General features: G+C 33.3%; 1 protein-coding gene across 1 annotated transcript in view; it reads left to right on the top strand.

Annotated features, from left to right (window-relative positions):
- Positions 1-15316, top strand: part of PIGK (phosphatidylinositol glycan anchor biosynthesis class K) — a 103335-nt gene that overhangs the window by 46609 nt on the left and 41410 nt on the right.

Below are 15316 nucleotides of genomic sequence, written 5' to 3'. Positions count from 1 at the left end.
TGTTATTCTGATAGTAAATTATTGTTGTAAATTATTGGTTTTCTAATTTTGGTTGTACGAGGAGGTACGGTGCGTCCACCTATTCCTCCATCTTGCTGGAAGTCTCTGGAATTTACTTTCTTTGCTCTTCATTTTAGTTACATCACTTACTTAAAGATTATGTTTTGATTTTCTTGCCAATATTATGTTTTTGGGATGCATTTATGTTCTTGTGTGCAACTGTAGTATGTTCATTTTCTTGAGTTTTTAAAAATTGACATATAATTTACATACAGAAAATCACCCTTTTAGTATACATTTCTGAGTTTTGGCAAATGCATACACTGGGACAATCACCATGCCAGTCTCTTTATGCAAGGATTCTTAACCTTAACTCAAGGTCATAAAGGCTTTTGTTTCTTTTCTTTACTTAATCCTTACCTGAGGAATGTTCATTGATTTTTCTAGAGAGAGAGGAAGGGAGAGAGTGAGAAAGAGAAAGAAACATTGATTGGTTGCCTCCCATACATGCGCTGACCAGGGACTGAACCCACAACCTGGGTATGTGCTCTGCCTGGGGACTAAACTCACAAACTTTTGGGGTACAGGATGATGCTTCAACCAACTGAGCCACACTGGCTAGGGCTTTCATTTTCTCTTGAAGTCTTCAGTTTTTGTGTTTAGGTCTATGATTTACTTTGAGTTAATTTTTGAGTATAGTATTAGGGGTTGAAGTCCTTTTTTTCCCATATGGATATCTAGTTATTTCAGCACTATGCGTTGAAAAGATTTAATTCCTTATTGAATTATGTTAACATCTTTGTAAAAAAAAAAAAAACACGTGACCACATATGTGTATATTTCTGGACTTTCCTGTTTCATTGCTCTGTAGGTCTGTTCATATCACTTTTACACTGTCTTGATTACTTTAGCTTTATAGTAAGTCTTGAAATCAGAATGTGTTAAGTTCTAAACCAGTTTTTCTTTTTCAAGGTTCTTTTGAGTATTCTAGATCCTTTGTGTTCCAAATAAATTTTAGAATCAGCTTGTCAATTTCCAAAAAGAAATGCCTCTGGGAGTTTGGGAGTAGGTTGACTCCATATGTAAATTTGAGTAGTATGGGCACCTAAACAATGTTGTGTCCTTTGATCCTAGAGCACAGCTTTACATTTGTTTAGATCTATAATTTATCTCTGTATTGTTTTGGTTTTTAGTATAGATGCCTCTTGCAATTTTCATTAAACTTATTTCTAAGTATTTTTGTTTTTGATGGTATTTTAAGTAATATTTTAAAAATTGATTTTCCATATATTTCTCAAATGTAGAACAATTAATTTTCATATTGACTGCATTCTGGGACCTTACTGATTTTGTTCTTGATCAGCTTAATACCAATCAAAATCCCAGCAGGCTTTTTTAAATAGAGATTAACAAACTGGTAGTAAAATTTATATGAAAATATAAAGGACCTATAGTCTTTATTATATCATTGAACATGTGAATTCTAGTCACTATTTATGTTTACTAGGAAATAAATATTTAAATGTATGTAATCAATGGAAACATCTGTTTTGGAGTTGGGCAAAACAGATTGTGAGATATATGAAACTTTGTGACCAAAGTGTTCACTGATAATCATATAAATTGATATGATTATGAAATCTTGTGAACCAAAGGCTCACCAAAATGCTTCAAACAATAGATGGCAGGATTTCCCTGTCATCTCCCTTACTATTCTACATACTACTACATTTTTCAAAGTGATAAATTTACTCATCGGTACAATTCTGTATGATCTAAAGTATCTTATTGGGCCCTGACTGGTGTGGCTCAGTGGTTCAGGCATCATTCCACAAACTGAAAGCCTGCCAGTTTTAATCCTGGTCGGGGCACTTGCCTACATTGCGGGCCAGGTCCCTAGTTGGGGTCATGTGAGAAGCAAATTATTGATGTTTCTCTCACTCATCGACAAATCTCTCTCTTTCTTCCTTCCTCCCTTCCCCTCTCTCTAAAAATTAATAAATAAAATCTTGAAAAAATAAAGTATCTTATGGGCTGTTTATTTTACATTGTTTATAACTATTAATCACTTTAATTATTCAGGATTTCATTAAAGTAGATTTTCAGAGCATAAATTAAATGTGATTATTTGACCGATAAATCAAAACTGATAATTAAATTATCCATTCTTTCATTTTACATACACATAATGTTTTTATTATTGTAGTTTCAAAATAATGTGTTGATCTTTTCATGGGAAGATTTTTAAAAGTAATTTATTACACAATCTGTGATTAACAAAAATATCCATTGATTTGATTTATCACTTTAAAGAATGAGTGTGTATAAATGGTAGAGAAGAACATGGTAGTATATTCCTTTGTATAAGTACAACCTCTCTGAATATAAATTAGTAAATACGTTTACCAGGGGTAGTAATTTTTAATGAGTGTTTATTAACATTTAAACTGTATCCAAGTTAATTTTAAACACTAAACATACAGAATCTTAAATTTTTTAGTTTTGAAAAATCTCAAAATGACATGGTATTATTTATAAGATAGAACATTGGAACTTAATTCATTGGGATGTTTAGTGATTAAAGGTCTGAATTATATGGAAAAGTAAGGTTACAGGCCTTTTAAGGTTTTTTTTAACTCTGCTTTGTGACTCTCTTGGTCTACTTACTGATTATAATATTACTGCTCTACTGTAAATTAAGTTTCAGTGTCCTAAATGCGTTAAATCAACTTTGTGCTTACCATACACCATTATAGACGATATTGCAGCACAATAATCAAAGTCAGTGCCATTGGAATCAGCTCCTGAATTCAGAGCCTCTGCCGATTACTATCTAGCTGTTCATGTAACCTTGGGCAAACCACTTGACTTCTTTAATTCTGTCTCCTTATCTGTAAAATGGGAATATAACTCTGCTCCAGGGAAATTAATTTTCATTTTGTTTCGAAGTTCTTAGTTCTGTGCCTCAAATATATAGTAACATGTTCAATAAGTGTTCAACATTATCGAAAGAACATAGTACATATACTGGTAAAAATTACTGCTAGAATCCTATTTTTAGTACATTTTTAGCTATGTGCAGAAATTATTCTGCTTTTATTATTCTAGTATTAAAAAGTACTTATTTCATACCTGGAGGTTTCTCTTTTGGAGTACTGTGAAGAATTGGGGAGTTGTGTCTTACCAGAAGATGGCAGTAGCAGTACATATTTGTTTATACGGAACACTTTTTTTTTTTAATGATGAAAATTGAAAGTAGGTTGAACCACCAAATAAATCATGATATTTGTTTCTTCACATCACTGACAGAAGAAAAAGACTTTTGATATTGAATTATAAATTTAAAAAGAAATGGTAAAAATTTCTGTATAAGTTGTCTTAATTTAATAAGCCTAATAATATAGAATTTAGGTTATAAAATAGGTGAATCTACAGCATCTTTTTGAATCAACTACTCTTATTTGTTAGTGGGGAGAACGCATTTGAAATATTTAAAACTGATTTATATATAACACTTTAGGATTCTGCTGTTTAGGCTATTAGGGGAAGCAAGAGGCAGAGGATATTTACATTAATACAAATCTGTATTCCATTCCAGAAATTGCCATTTTGTTGAAATCATGGTATGCTTTTTTACCTGATTTTCAAGTATTCTGTAGGTAAGGTACTGCCAAATTATCCCCCAGGCAGTGTGTTACAGAAGTGAGAATATGGAGGTGAATGGACTTGCATTCAAATTTAATTTACTTTTTTGCTTTATGTTTTCAGGCATATTAGTTAAAGTCTCTGAAACTCAGATATTTTATATGGGAAAGGGTTACTCTCTACCTTCAGAGTTGTTGTGAGGATTGGGGATAATGTATATAAAATGAGCATACTTTGTCAATGTATTTCTAAGAGCATGCCATGTAAAAGTCATCGCAGCCATGCTCATATCTCTCTCCCAATGCAAAGAGGTTACAGCGAGAGTGTCACCATCTTTGTCTGGTGTACTGTATGTAGCTCTATTTATGTAGCTTGATTTGCATTTTTATCATCCATGCTGCATATTGCCCTTTCTGGCCTTCCCATACTTAGCTATGTAGTTGATATAAAAAAAAACAAAACTCTATTTCAGGGCTTTATGCCTATTTTATTGTGTTTCTGTTCTTACCAATAATTATCTTAGAAGCTTTAATTCATTATTGTGAACTGTTAGTCTTTTATAATGCTCATTCTGATATCATAATGTTAGCATTAAACTGACTATAGGTTTTATTGTGGGGACGCAAACATGAACCTGGAAGAATGACAGGACCATGAGGTCTTTGCTGGCAGTATTCTTCATGATTGATAATCTTTTTGGGGGGCACACCTCTTAAGTGACTTAGAATGCTATGATTTTCTCAGGGATAATCAATAATTTGAAATTGCATGGCAAAATATATTTTTTAAAGATTTTATTTATTTATTTTTAGAGAGGGAAGGGAGTGAGGGAGAGAGAGAGAGAGAAACATCAATGTGCGGTTGCTGGGGGTTATGGCCTGCAACCCAGGAATGTACCCTGGCTGGGAATCGAACCTGGGACACTTTGGTTTCCAGCCCGCACTCAATCCACTGAGCTACGCCAGCCAGGGTGCAAAATATTTTTAATAAAGTCAAGTATATCTAAAACTGCATGTAAAATCATTTATGTGAGTTTTCATTAAACTAATATAGTAAATATTATTTAAAATACATTTTTCTACAAATGCAGTTGATATATTTCTGCAAGAGAGGGACACGTAATTAAAAGTGTTTATTTTAAAATTAATTTTCTCATAAAAATAAAGAAAAATCAGGAGGCTGAAAAAAACCATGTTAGTTTTTGGCCATGTCTTATTGATATAAATAGTAATTAAATATTTATGTAAGAAAGGGAACATGTTTCTTCATGAAACAAATATTAATGATTGATTCTATTCTTCAGCTTTCTTTGTTTGAAATTTATGTATACAAAGTTCTTGTCATACTCAGTGGTATTCTAAGTTTCTCTCTTTGATGAAATTGTCACATTATTCTGAAAGTACTTTCACTGAGGGAAGCATGCAGCTAATGCTGTTATGGAATGTCTTTTCAGTGAGATTGAGTAACCTCATTTTAACTTCTATATTAAGTGCCTTTCTTTGTTTTTTTATCTGATGGGATTAGATTCTAACGTTAATATTTTTAGTACGGGTTCTCAAAAGTGAAAACAAACTAAAATTAATGCAATATAATAATGCAAAGTATATGATCTCAGACTACCTGAATTTTTCACATGAAAACTAAGTGTGGGTGCCAGCTGAGAATTACTTTGGTTGACCTAGTTTAATTGATCTGAATGACATTGCTAGTCAGAGGTTCAGACACTTGTGGGCAGTTTAAACTGGGTTGTAATTAAAATTAGTGTATCTAATATTTATTTCTTTATACCAAAGATATGTATGTTAAGAGTATATACATATTCTCTCTCTCTACCTCTCTCTCTATATAGGTAGGTAGATAGAGAGGGAGAGAAAGATGGGTAGGAACACATTATGTTAGGTTTCTATTGGGTGATTTAAAGATTGCATGTTTTTGAACAATCAGTTTGTACTTTGAGTTAAGGTATTGAGGTGGGTACTAATGAGCTATATGGTGGGAAATAAATTATGAGTATAGGCAATCTCTGGCTTAGAGATGTCACCCTCAATTTTTGCTTCTTGTAATAAAAGAAGTTGTAACTGCTCTAAGTGTTTTGCATAAACATGATGTATACATTTAAAAATTTTTATCTAACGATAGGGAAAGCTCTATTGTAGGCTTTAAAAATAACTGATGTTCATAATGATTTCTCTTTAATACAATATATATCTTCTAAATCATAGGAGATGGTTAAAATATATCTTGTAGAATTTTAGTGTTAAGGGTAGTTTTTGTTTCTAATTCTTTGCAAATTGGGCACAGTGAAATCTTGGGTATTCAGAGTTTAGGTAAATACTAGTAATAAAGAGTACCTGAAAGTTGTCAGTGAGTTCACTCTGAATATGAGAAATCCCATTTTTACCCTAGATATAAAAACATAACTTGACTTTAATGGCCTTTGGCATTCATAGGTTGAACTTTCATTAGAAGAAAACATTTCTCAATGAAAGGACACTCTACAATGTTCAGAATTAGGTGTAACATTTTACTTTTTCCAGAACAAAAAATATAAATGAGTTAGAGAAGTGGTTTGTAATAACAAAGAACAATCAGTTGACTTCACTTTTGGAATCATTGCTGACTAGATTTTTCTGAAAAATTGTTGTTATAAAATATCTAGATACTCTATAAAAATTACCAAAAATACATTTTTAAATACATAGTTGAGCTACCAAGAAAGTAGTTGTATGGAAACAAAAAAATATTGTTTCATGAGTGGTGTTTCCAGACTGAAATGGAAGTTGCGGCACCCCCTTATTCAGTAGAAGGGGCCATAGGGGTCTAACTTCCCGCCACTTTTCTAGGTAGTTGCAGCTGGTGTTCGAAACACACAGCTTCCCTCAGCAGTTGGCAGGGAGCATAGACACTCTGCCTCTTTGCAGTGCCCACTTTGACTGACTGTAAAAAGAATATCTGTGGGTGGGGTCCCTCTGATATAGCTAACTCATGATGTGCCCAGTAGAACCTTAATCCCAGCATACTTTTACCAGGGATCATAGGTTTTACCCTGCTGTAGTCCCTTATATCTGTGAGGCAGAAAGTATTTGCAAGAGCCCAATGCTGAACAGTGGCTCTCAAGAGTTAGCCCCATTTTCTTCAGTAACAGGGAAATCTCTTGGAGAAAAACATGTAAGGGGCTAAAACCCAACCCAAGTGGTAAGTAAGCATGGCAGGTAACACTCCCTAAAGGATAATTACTGATATAGAAATGTAGAGTTTTGAGTTAGAATGGTCTTGTGTGAAGGTCAGGACACAAGGCTGTGGGGTCCATTTATGGGTAGCTGGAGTTAAGAAAATTCCTGTAAGCCCTGGCTGGTGTGGCTCAGTGGCTTGAGCGCTGGACTGCAAACCAAAGTGTCACTTCAGTTCCCAGGCAGGGCACACGCCTGGGTGGTGGGCCAGGCCCCCAGTGAGGGGCACTTGAGAGGCAACCACACATTGATGTTTCTCGCCCTGTCTTTCTCCCTTCCCCTCTCTAAAAATAAATAAGACCTTTTAAAGAAAAAACAACAACAAAATTCCTGTCAGCTTAAAATTGGTTATCCAGCTAAGCTATCATTAAAGAATAAATTTAAAAAGGACATTTTCTGTCTCCCCCGCCTCACCTAAGGATATACCTATTAATTTTATAGAGAGAAAAGGAGAGAAAAACTTCAATGTGAGAGAGAAACATTGATCAGTTGCCTCCCATAGGTACCCCAATGGGAGACTGAATCCACAACCTAGGTGTGTGTTCTGACCAGGAATCGAACCCACAACCTTTTGGTGTATAGGACAACACTCCAACCACCAGAGCCACCTGGCCAGGGCAAGGACATTTTCAAACATATGAAAGTTGAGAGTATTTTGAATCAATACATCCTTAAATAAACAATACCTCAAAGAATAAACTTTTTGAAGAAGGCAGAGCTGGAAGAGAGGTGTGAGTAGAAGGATGAATGCTGTGTCCATAAATTAGTACAAAGGTAAGTTTAAACAAAAACTGAGTCTGTTTTATAATTATGGTGATAATGGTAATAATTATTTGGGGAGTAGGACTAAATACTAGTATATCTAATAACAAATTACATAAGGAGAGGAAATAATTGGTTTTTAAGTGTTCTGAGGGTTTCTTTTTTGGGGGGAAGAAGAGTAGTAAGTTTTAGTAGTTTTAGATAGTAAGGTAAGTGTTCATTTACAGTTTGAGAATGCCCACTAAATGAATAGAAGTAGAAAATGTAAGATAAAAGACAGTACAGAAAAAAAAATGGAGGTAAACAATCAATGAGGCAGCAAAGGAGTGAAGGTGAAAAACAGAACATAACAGGAAAAAAACAAGTTACAAAGTACAAAGAAATAGTTATGTTGCTTATAACAATAACTTGAAATAAATTGATCTTAGTTTAAAACAGAGATCATCATATTAGGATAACAAGAAATCTAATTACAGACAGAAAACATACTGACATTAAATAGCTAAAAATAAAAGGTTACCAGGCAACTGCTAACTAGAAGAAAGCTTATATAGATATATTAATGTTAGAGAAAACAGAGTTCAGGAAAGGGCATTAGAAAGCATAAGTAAGGCATCTTATGGTAAAAGGTTTAACTCACCAGGAAGATAAAGCATGTTAAACTTTTAGTTACCTAATAACATATGCATAATGTATTTTTTAAAAATTTATAAACTAAAAAGAGGTTGACAAATTCACCATTGTAATGGAAGATTGCAATATCACATTACCAGGAATTGATAAGAAAAAATCCCCCCAAATGCTTTGAAATTGGGGATGGGAGCAACTTGATTAGTAAGCTTGCTCTGATAGATTCAATGATTAGTAAAACAAGCATTCTCTTAAAAAAACATAATTATTTTTAAGAATGGCACATAGTTGGCCAAAAAAAAAAAAGCACATCTTCACAATTTAAAACATTGGAATCTTATGGAACTTTTTTTTATTATAATATATTTGTTATAATCAATAGCAAAAAGAATTGTTTAAAATATGTATGTGTGGAAATTTAAAAACATTTTCGAGTTATTCATAGAGTAAAAACATCAATGGAAATTTTAAAAATACTTAGAACTGAATGATAATGAAAGTATTAAGTATCAAAAGTAATAGGAGACAGTTTCTGATTCTGGATAAGATGGAATAATTTGCAATAGGCTCATGTTCCCACCAAGAACAACTAGAAAAGCGAGATCAGCTGTATTTTTAAAGATATCAGAGAAGTACAGAAGCTATAAGGAGACTCTAAAACTCCATATTTGGGTAAATCTCAGAGTTGTGCTGAAACCTGTAGACACTTTTCCATGGGGTTATACTGATTCTGGGAGTAGGTTAGAATGTGGGTTTGGTCAAGGCACGTAGGTCATTTCTTGTGGATAAAGAAACAAGCAAAATGCTTGGTGATTATGTAAGTCTGGAGTGACACAGTTGTTACTCAATTACAAAACCAGTTTCCCTTTCAAAGTATTTGCCAAATTCATACCACAGTACATAGCAGCTGACAGTAGCTGACAGTAGCTGACAGTCCTGGCGGTGGTGGTAAACTGACCTGACAGTTGCCAGCTGCTTTCCCCCTTGGGTATAGTTACTGATTTTGGGTGCAGCAGGAGCAGAGATCAGCAGACTACGGTCCTTGGGCCAAGTCTGGCCTGCTGCCTGTTTTCGTAAATAAAGTTTTATTGGGAAAACAGCCATGTTCATTTCTTCATTTATTTATATATTATCTATGGCTGCTTTCATGCTATAGTGGCAGAGTTGGATAGTTGTGACAGAGAATGTATGGCTAGAAAGCCTAAAATAGTTGCTCTCTGTCCCTTTACAGAAAAGTTGTTCACCTGTATCCTAGAAGAATCTGGGCATGACTCCTAGGGACAGAATGAACTTTTAAAATACAGCTTTTGATACTTTAATGGGCTTGGAATGCCTAATCCTGAAGCTTAAATATTGATCAGACAAAAAAATAAAAACTTTTGTCGGGTTAAAATATTTGTAAAATTAAGTATATTACAAAAATAGTGCAAAAGACTGATAAATGGAATTAAAGTGTAAAATACTATTCTTATTGGAGAAATGGTAAATGTGATCCATTTGATTAGATCAACATTGTCAAAAACGGATGTTCTGCAGTCCATGATAAGCACCATAATAATGGTATGAGTATGTCTAGCTATCTAGTTGATAGACGAAAAAAGATTAATAAAATGTTGGTTAATTCAAAAGAAAAAAGAAAGAAAAGGAATATCAAATAGATGGGAAAGAGAAAATAGATAGTAGTTATAAATCCACTATATTAGTCATTAAATTAAATGTAATTAAATCAAATATCCTGTTTGAAAGACTAGCATGGTCATACTAAATGAAAAACAAAACACTAAAATGTGCTGTTTACATGTGACATCTTCAGTAAATGGGCACAGATACTACTTGGAGTGTGGCTGAAGTAATACTTAGAGGGTATTTAGAAGAAAAAGTAATTAAATGTTAAGCCATCAAGTAAAAAAAAAAACCCTTGTTATTTTTAATTGTAAAAATATTTACCCTCTTCCAAAAAACGGGAAACAAATAGTAGGTTAGATGGTTTTACCTGTGACATTTATCAAACTTATATGGGTATGACACACACACACAGAATTAAGAAAGAGTGTTACCTAACTTATCTGGTGGAACTAGTTAATTTTGAAACCCAAACTAGACAACAAGAGTATAAAAAAATATAGAGCCAGCTTGACTTGTGATAACAGGTATACATATGTTAAATAAAATTCAAATCTAGTAATGTATAAATAAAAATACTTCAAAAAAATAAAAAAGACAAAGTAGAAGTTATCTGAAAACTGCAGGGATATTTTAGGATTAGAAAATATTAATTTTTCATCAATTAATGTATTAATGTATTTCATCATATCATTATATTTTTTGTAATTGTTTCTGTAGAGGCAGAGACAGCACTTGATTAAAACTCATCAGTCATTAATGGTTAAGAAAAACAACATGGTTTAGCAAACTTGAAATAAAAGGGAGCTGCCTTACTAATAATAAAGGTCATGCGTTTAAAGGCCATGTATCTAAAGCCAGTAGCAAATGTGATAGTTTAAGGTGAATCTATAGAAGCATTTCAATGAAAATCAGACCATGAGCATACATGCTGTAATTCTATCTATTCATTGTTGCACAAGAAATATCAGCTAATACAAGAACACAAGGAAAGAATAGAAGGTGTAAGAATCCAGAACAGGCAAACTTTCCTTTAGGACTCAACTTTTCTGTTTTCTGTGTCAAATTATGTCTCTATCTCCTGGCTCATCATCTTCCTTATGCTTCTTGAAAGTTATGTTTTAATATCTTCTCTCACAAATTTTTTAGTTCGATAATTGGGAGAATGGCTTTGCCATGAATTTAGGAGGGGCATCTCATTTCAAGGAAGGTGATGCATTAGATTGTTGTCTTGTTGCTATAAAATCTGTCTTCACAAAAATAATCTCCAGTAACTCCTGGGACCTGTCTGGAATTGTAATAGCATTTTGTGTTTGTCTCTATTGACCAATAAAATTGACTTCTCTTCTTCCTTAGAGTGTCTTTAAACTTTCAGGAGTGTTGTAGGGTCTCAGGTTTGTCAAGTATATCTTGTGCAGCAGTATGTGCTGTCACTTGCATGAATGCTTGGGCATTTTTTAAAATACCATTTAGGAGTAGGAATTGTTCTATCCTTTTTCCTTTTTTGTTCCCTACCAATATCAAATTAAATTAATTTGATTTCTCTATATACTTTTAGTTTCAAATAATTTGTTTGAGCTTTCATGTTTAAGAGGTTATACTACCTTTGGCTAGCTTTCTGTGTTTGTTTTTGATGTATTTAAATAGTTTCTTCTTGATGATTTTGGATTACCCTGGATGATGTGTCTTGAATTGTTTATTGATATTAATTTTTAGTTTGTATTTGGCACAGCACAATATCTCTACTCTCTCCTTTTTGTTGAAAATAAATATTAGGGGTGTCAAAATCATTTTCACCAGGGGCCACATCAGTCTCATGGTTGCTTTCAAAGGGCTGAAATAATTTTAGGACTGTATAAATGTAACCACTCCCTAACTGCTAAGGAGTTGAAATTACATTTGGCCCTTTGAAGGCAACCATGAGGCTGATGTGGCTGTTGGTGAAAATGAGTTTGGCACCCCTGATATGTATACACCATATTTTCAGACTATAAGATGCCCCCCCCCCCATTTGGGAGGAATAATGGTTATTAATGCTGCTGTTGAGTTCTGTTTACATTGGTGAAATATTATGTTATTTATATTATTAAATATTTTACCACATTTTTTGCTTCAAAAATTTTTCCCAATTTTCCTCCTCTAAAACCTAGGCACGTCTTATGGTCCGAAAAATGTGGTATATACCTACCCCTCCACACACATTTGCAGTGATTGAAAAGATTCTTTGGCCTTCTTTAATAATAATCTATGTAATTTTATACATGATAACCTAATCTCAGTGTTACAACAGAGAATAAAAAGTTCACCTGTTTCTGAATCAGAGATGGCCTTACATGTGGGCACAGTAAGTAATTTTACAGTGTAATTTCAGGAGTGCTTAAACAGCACAGAGAAGAGAGAGTTGTAAGGACATAAGGCATCTGTGAAAGGAAAAGAAAACAAAAGAGATGGGGGTTTGTAAAGACTAACTTTCTAGGTTTCAGAATTTTGCCAGCAGTATTTTATTTATGCAGAGGATTTGGGCAATATTTCAGTTGCATTTTGATTTGAGATCCAGAATCCTTCATGGTATAAACAAATTGCATTTATCTTTGTTTTCTACAAAAACACAGTTAAAAATAGTAAAGTAAAAACAAGAATGCACAGCTTTTCCATGCAGAAAATTCCTCCCTTATTAAATTATATAAGTATATCTTTTTAATGAAGGGTCTTGAAAAGAGAGAGTATGTAATAGTTTTTCCTTTTAGGAGGGACTCAGATTGTTAAATGAAAGCACTGTTGGATGGGTTTAAGAAAGAAAACTTTATTATTTTATGAGTAGAAATTCAGGGTCCCTCAGAATGGCCACCACATATAAACTGGAATTAACATTTGTAGTTTTCTCAGTTTCTCAATTATACTATAAGCATGGACCAGAGCCCTAGCTACTGAGGACCTGAGAGTTGGGGCTCAGAAAGTGAGTGACCTTAGGTGACAGACAGTCTTGGGAAAGCACTAATTTTGAGAGACTGGAAGGTACCTTTCCAGGTAGGGGGTGTATCTTGGAGGCTCAGTGGTAAAGAGAAAGAAAGAAGCAGCTGAAGTTGTGTTCAAAGGAAATAAGGTAAATGAAAAACAAAAAAAGAGAGACAAATTCAGTTCCTACCACCATAACAAAAAATACCATTTATTGAAGAAACTACACTCCAGTGTAGTCATAGAGGAGGGCACTCTTGAACTGGGAAACCTAGTAAGTCAACTTATCTCCCTTCTTCTTCCCATAACAGGAGATATTGCTGGCCCTGGAAAAAAATTATAAGTTATCTTTAACAGAAAAAGAAGGAAGTATCAGTACAAAGTTACTAGAGAGAGAACATGAAAGGAAAAATAAAAAGAAAAGAAAACCACAAAACAGGAAAATGGAAACACGGCACTCGAACATGAATAACCTATATTAAACACATAATTACATTATGAAATCACCCCATGTACAAGGAAATGAGACACTTCAATATTCACAATTGAAATGGACAAATAAGACGATGTATGAAACAGGAGCTGACTGAACTCTAGAAAGAAATTGATGAAAAAGTACCAAAAATCATTTCAGAAATGAAATCTAAATTACAGGGTACCCAAGGGATGATAGATGTTACCAAAAGTTTAGTAAAAGATGTGAAGAATAGGAATGAAAAAGAGTGAAGAAAATGGAACTTGAAATAAGAGAGATAAAAGGATAGGGGGAGTGATAGAGAAAATCTAATATATTTGGTTCAAGAACTTGAATTAGAACAAATGAAAAATGAACAGAAGCAATATTTTAAATTACAATGAAAAAACTTTTCAGAAATAAAAGGAGATCTGAATTTCCATATCGAAAGGACTCTCTTGTGTCTGGGAGAACTGATCTAGAACAACTAACATTTAGCTGTATCTTAGTACTAGACCTTACAATACAAGGAAAAAAAGACCACCTGAGTCTCCAAACCAAAAATAAATAAAATTTTAAAATAAATTAAAAATGAAAATAATTAAAAAGGAAAGAAAATTAGCTTGACATCACACTTCCAGTAACACATAAAAAATGATAGGTAACCATTTTCAAGAAATTAAAAATGAGTAATAGTTTTAATTTATTGTGAAACATTGAGTAAGTAAAAAGAAAACTCCTACATCTGTAGAGATACCCAAGATTATTTGTGAATTGCATTTTGTATGACTTTTTAAAAATGTCCTGTGGTTATTAAGTTTTCAAGCCTTTTTGTTTGATGTATGCTGAAGTATTTAGATGTGAATTGTCATGTCTACAACAACAAAATAAAGAAAATATAGGAACATGTTTGGAATTTTTCCTAACAGCTACTTGGCATTTAAAAAATGTCACTCAATTTGCTAGATTTCCATTTTTTAATCCTTTATGTGTATTATGTTTATTGAGACATTTTGTGATTAAAAACTTTCCATCTTAATACATGTTACTTTAGATTTTTGAAATATACAACAAAGAGTGTCTTTTTCATACTTCTATATACTGTTAGAATTACTTCAGTGATTCAATCTTGATTTTTTAGCAGATATGTGTTGAATCTGCTGGTGCTTTAACAGGGATCACTCAAGACACTGGCACCAATCTGTACTGACTAGCCATTCATCAAGTTCCTCCCCATAACAGATATGTAGTGAAAAAGAAACACACACAAGTATGTCAGTTTCACACACACACACACACACACACACAGACACACACCTACCCCTGACTGGGGATTGAACCTGCAACCTTTGTGTACAGGATAATGCTCCAACCAATGGAGCCACCTGGCCAGGGCTCAAGGTTTCAATTTTTATTAAGTTGCTAAGTTGATGTGTAATTTACAGAGAAAAAAGGTAAAAGGAACTTTAAATATGTTTAGGTCTTATTGTTTTGACATGTGATGTTTATTTGTTATTTTGAAAAGGATTGATAATTTTTAAAAAATTTCTAATTCTCTTCATTTGGGGAGATTTTATTTTTATTCCTATTCTGCACTGTACTATTGTAGACTGTAGTAGCCAACTCTGCACTTTACAATTTTACATGTATTATGCCAATTCTGCATCTTATTGTAAATGTAGATATTAAAGAAAATATTTCCATATAAAATAACCTCTCAGAAAATTATTGTTTATTTTATTCCTATATTTATTCTGCAAACATTTACTGAGTTTTTATTATATGGTAAACATTGGATATACAAAGAAGAATAAGACATGATTTTTGTCTTCAAGGAGGTAAAAAATGTGCCTAGATAGGTCTAAATAAATTATTATACTTGAAAGATGGGTAAATGCAAAAGGAGTTGATGGTTGATCCAGACAGGAAACAGAATGGAGAAAATCAGAGTTGAGGAGCTGCAAGGCTCATTGGTGGGAGGGCTGGCAGTAGTTGCAAGTGGGTGAAACAATAGACT

This window comes from Phyllostomus discolor, chromosome 5 (genome assembly GCF_004126475.2).
Source record: "Phyllostomus discolor isolate MPI-MPIP mPhyDis1 chromosome 5, mPhyDis1.pri.v3, whole genome shotgun sequence".
Classification (NCBI taxonomy): Eukaryota; Metazoa; Chordata; class Mammalia; order Chiroptera; family Phyllostomidae; genus Phyllostomus; species Phyllostomus discolor.
The sequence above is the reverse complement of the archived record's forward strand: the minus strand, read 5'-3'. Positions and strand labels throughout refer to the sequence as shown.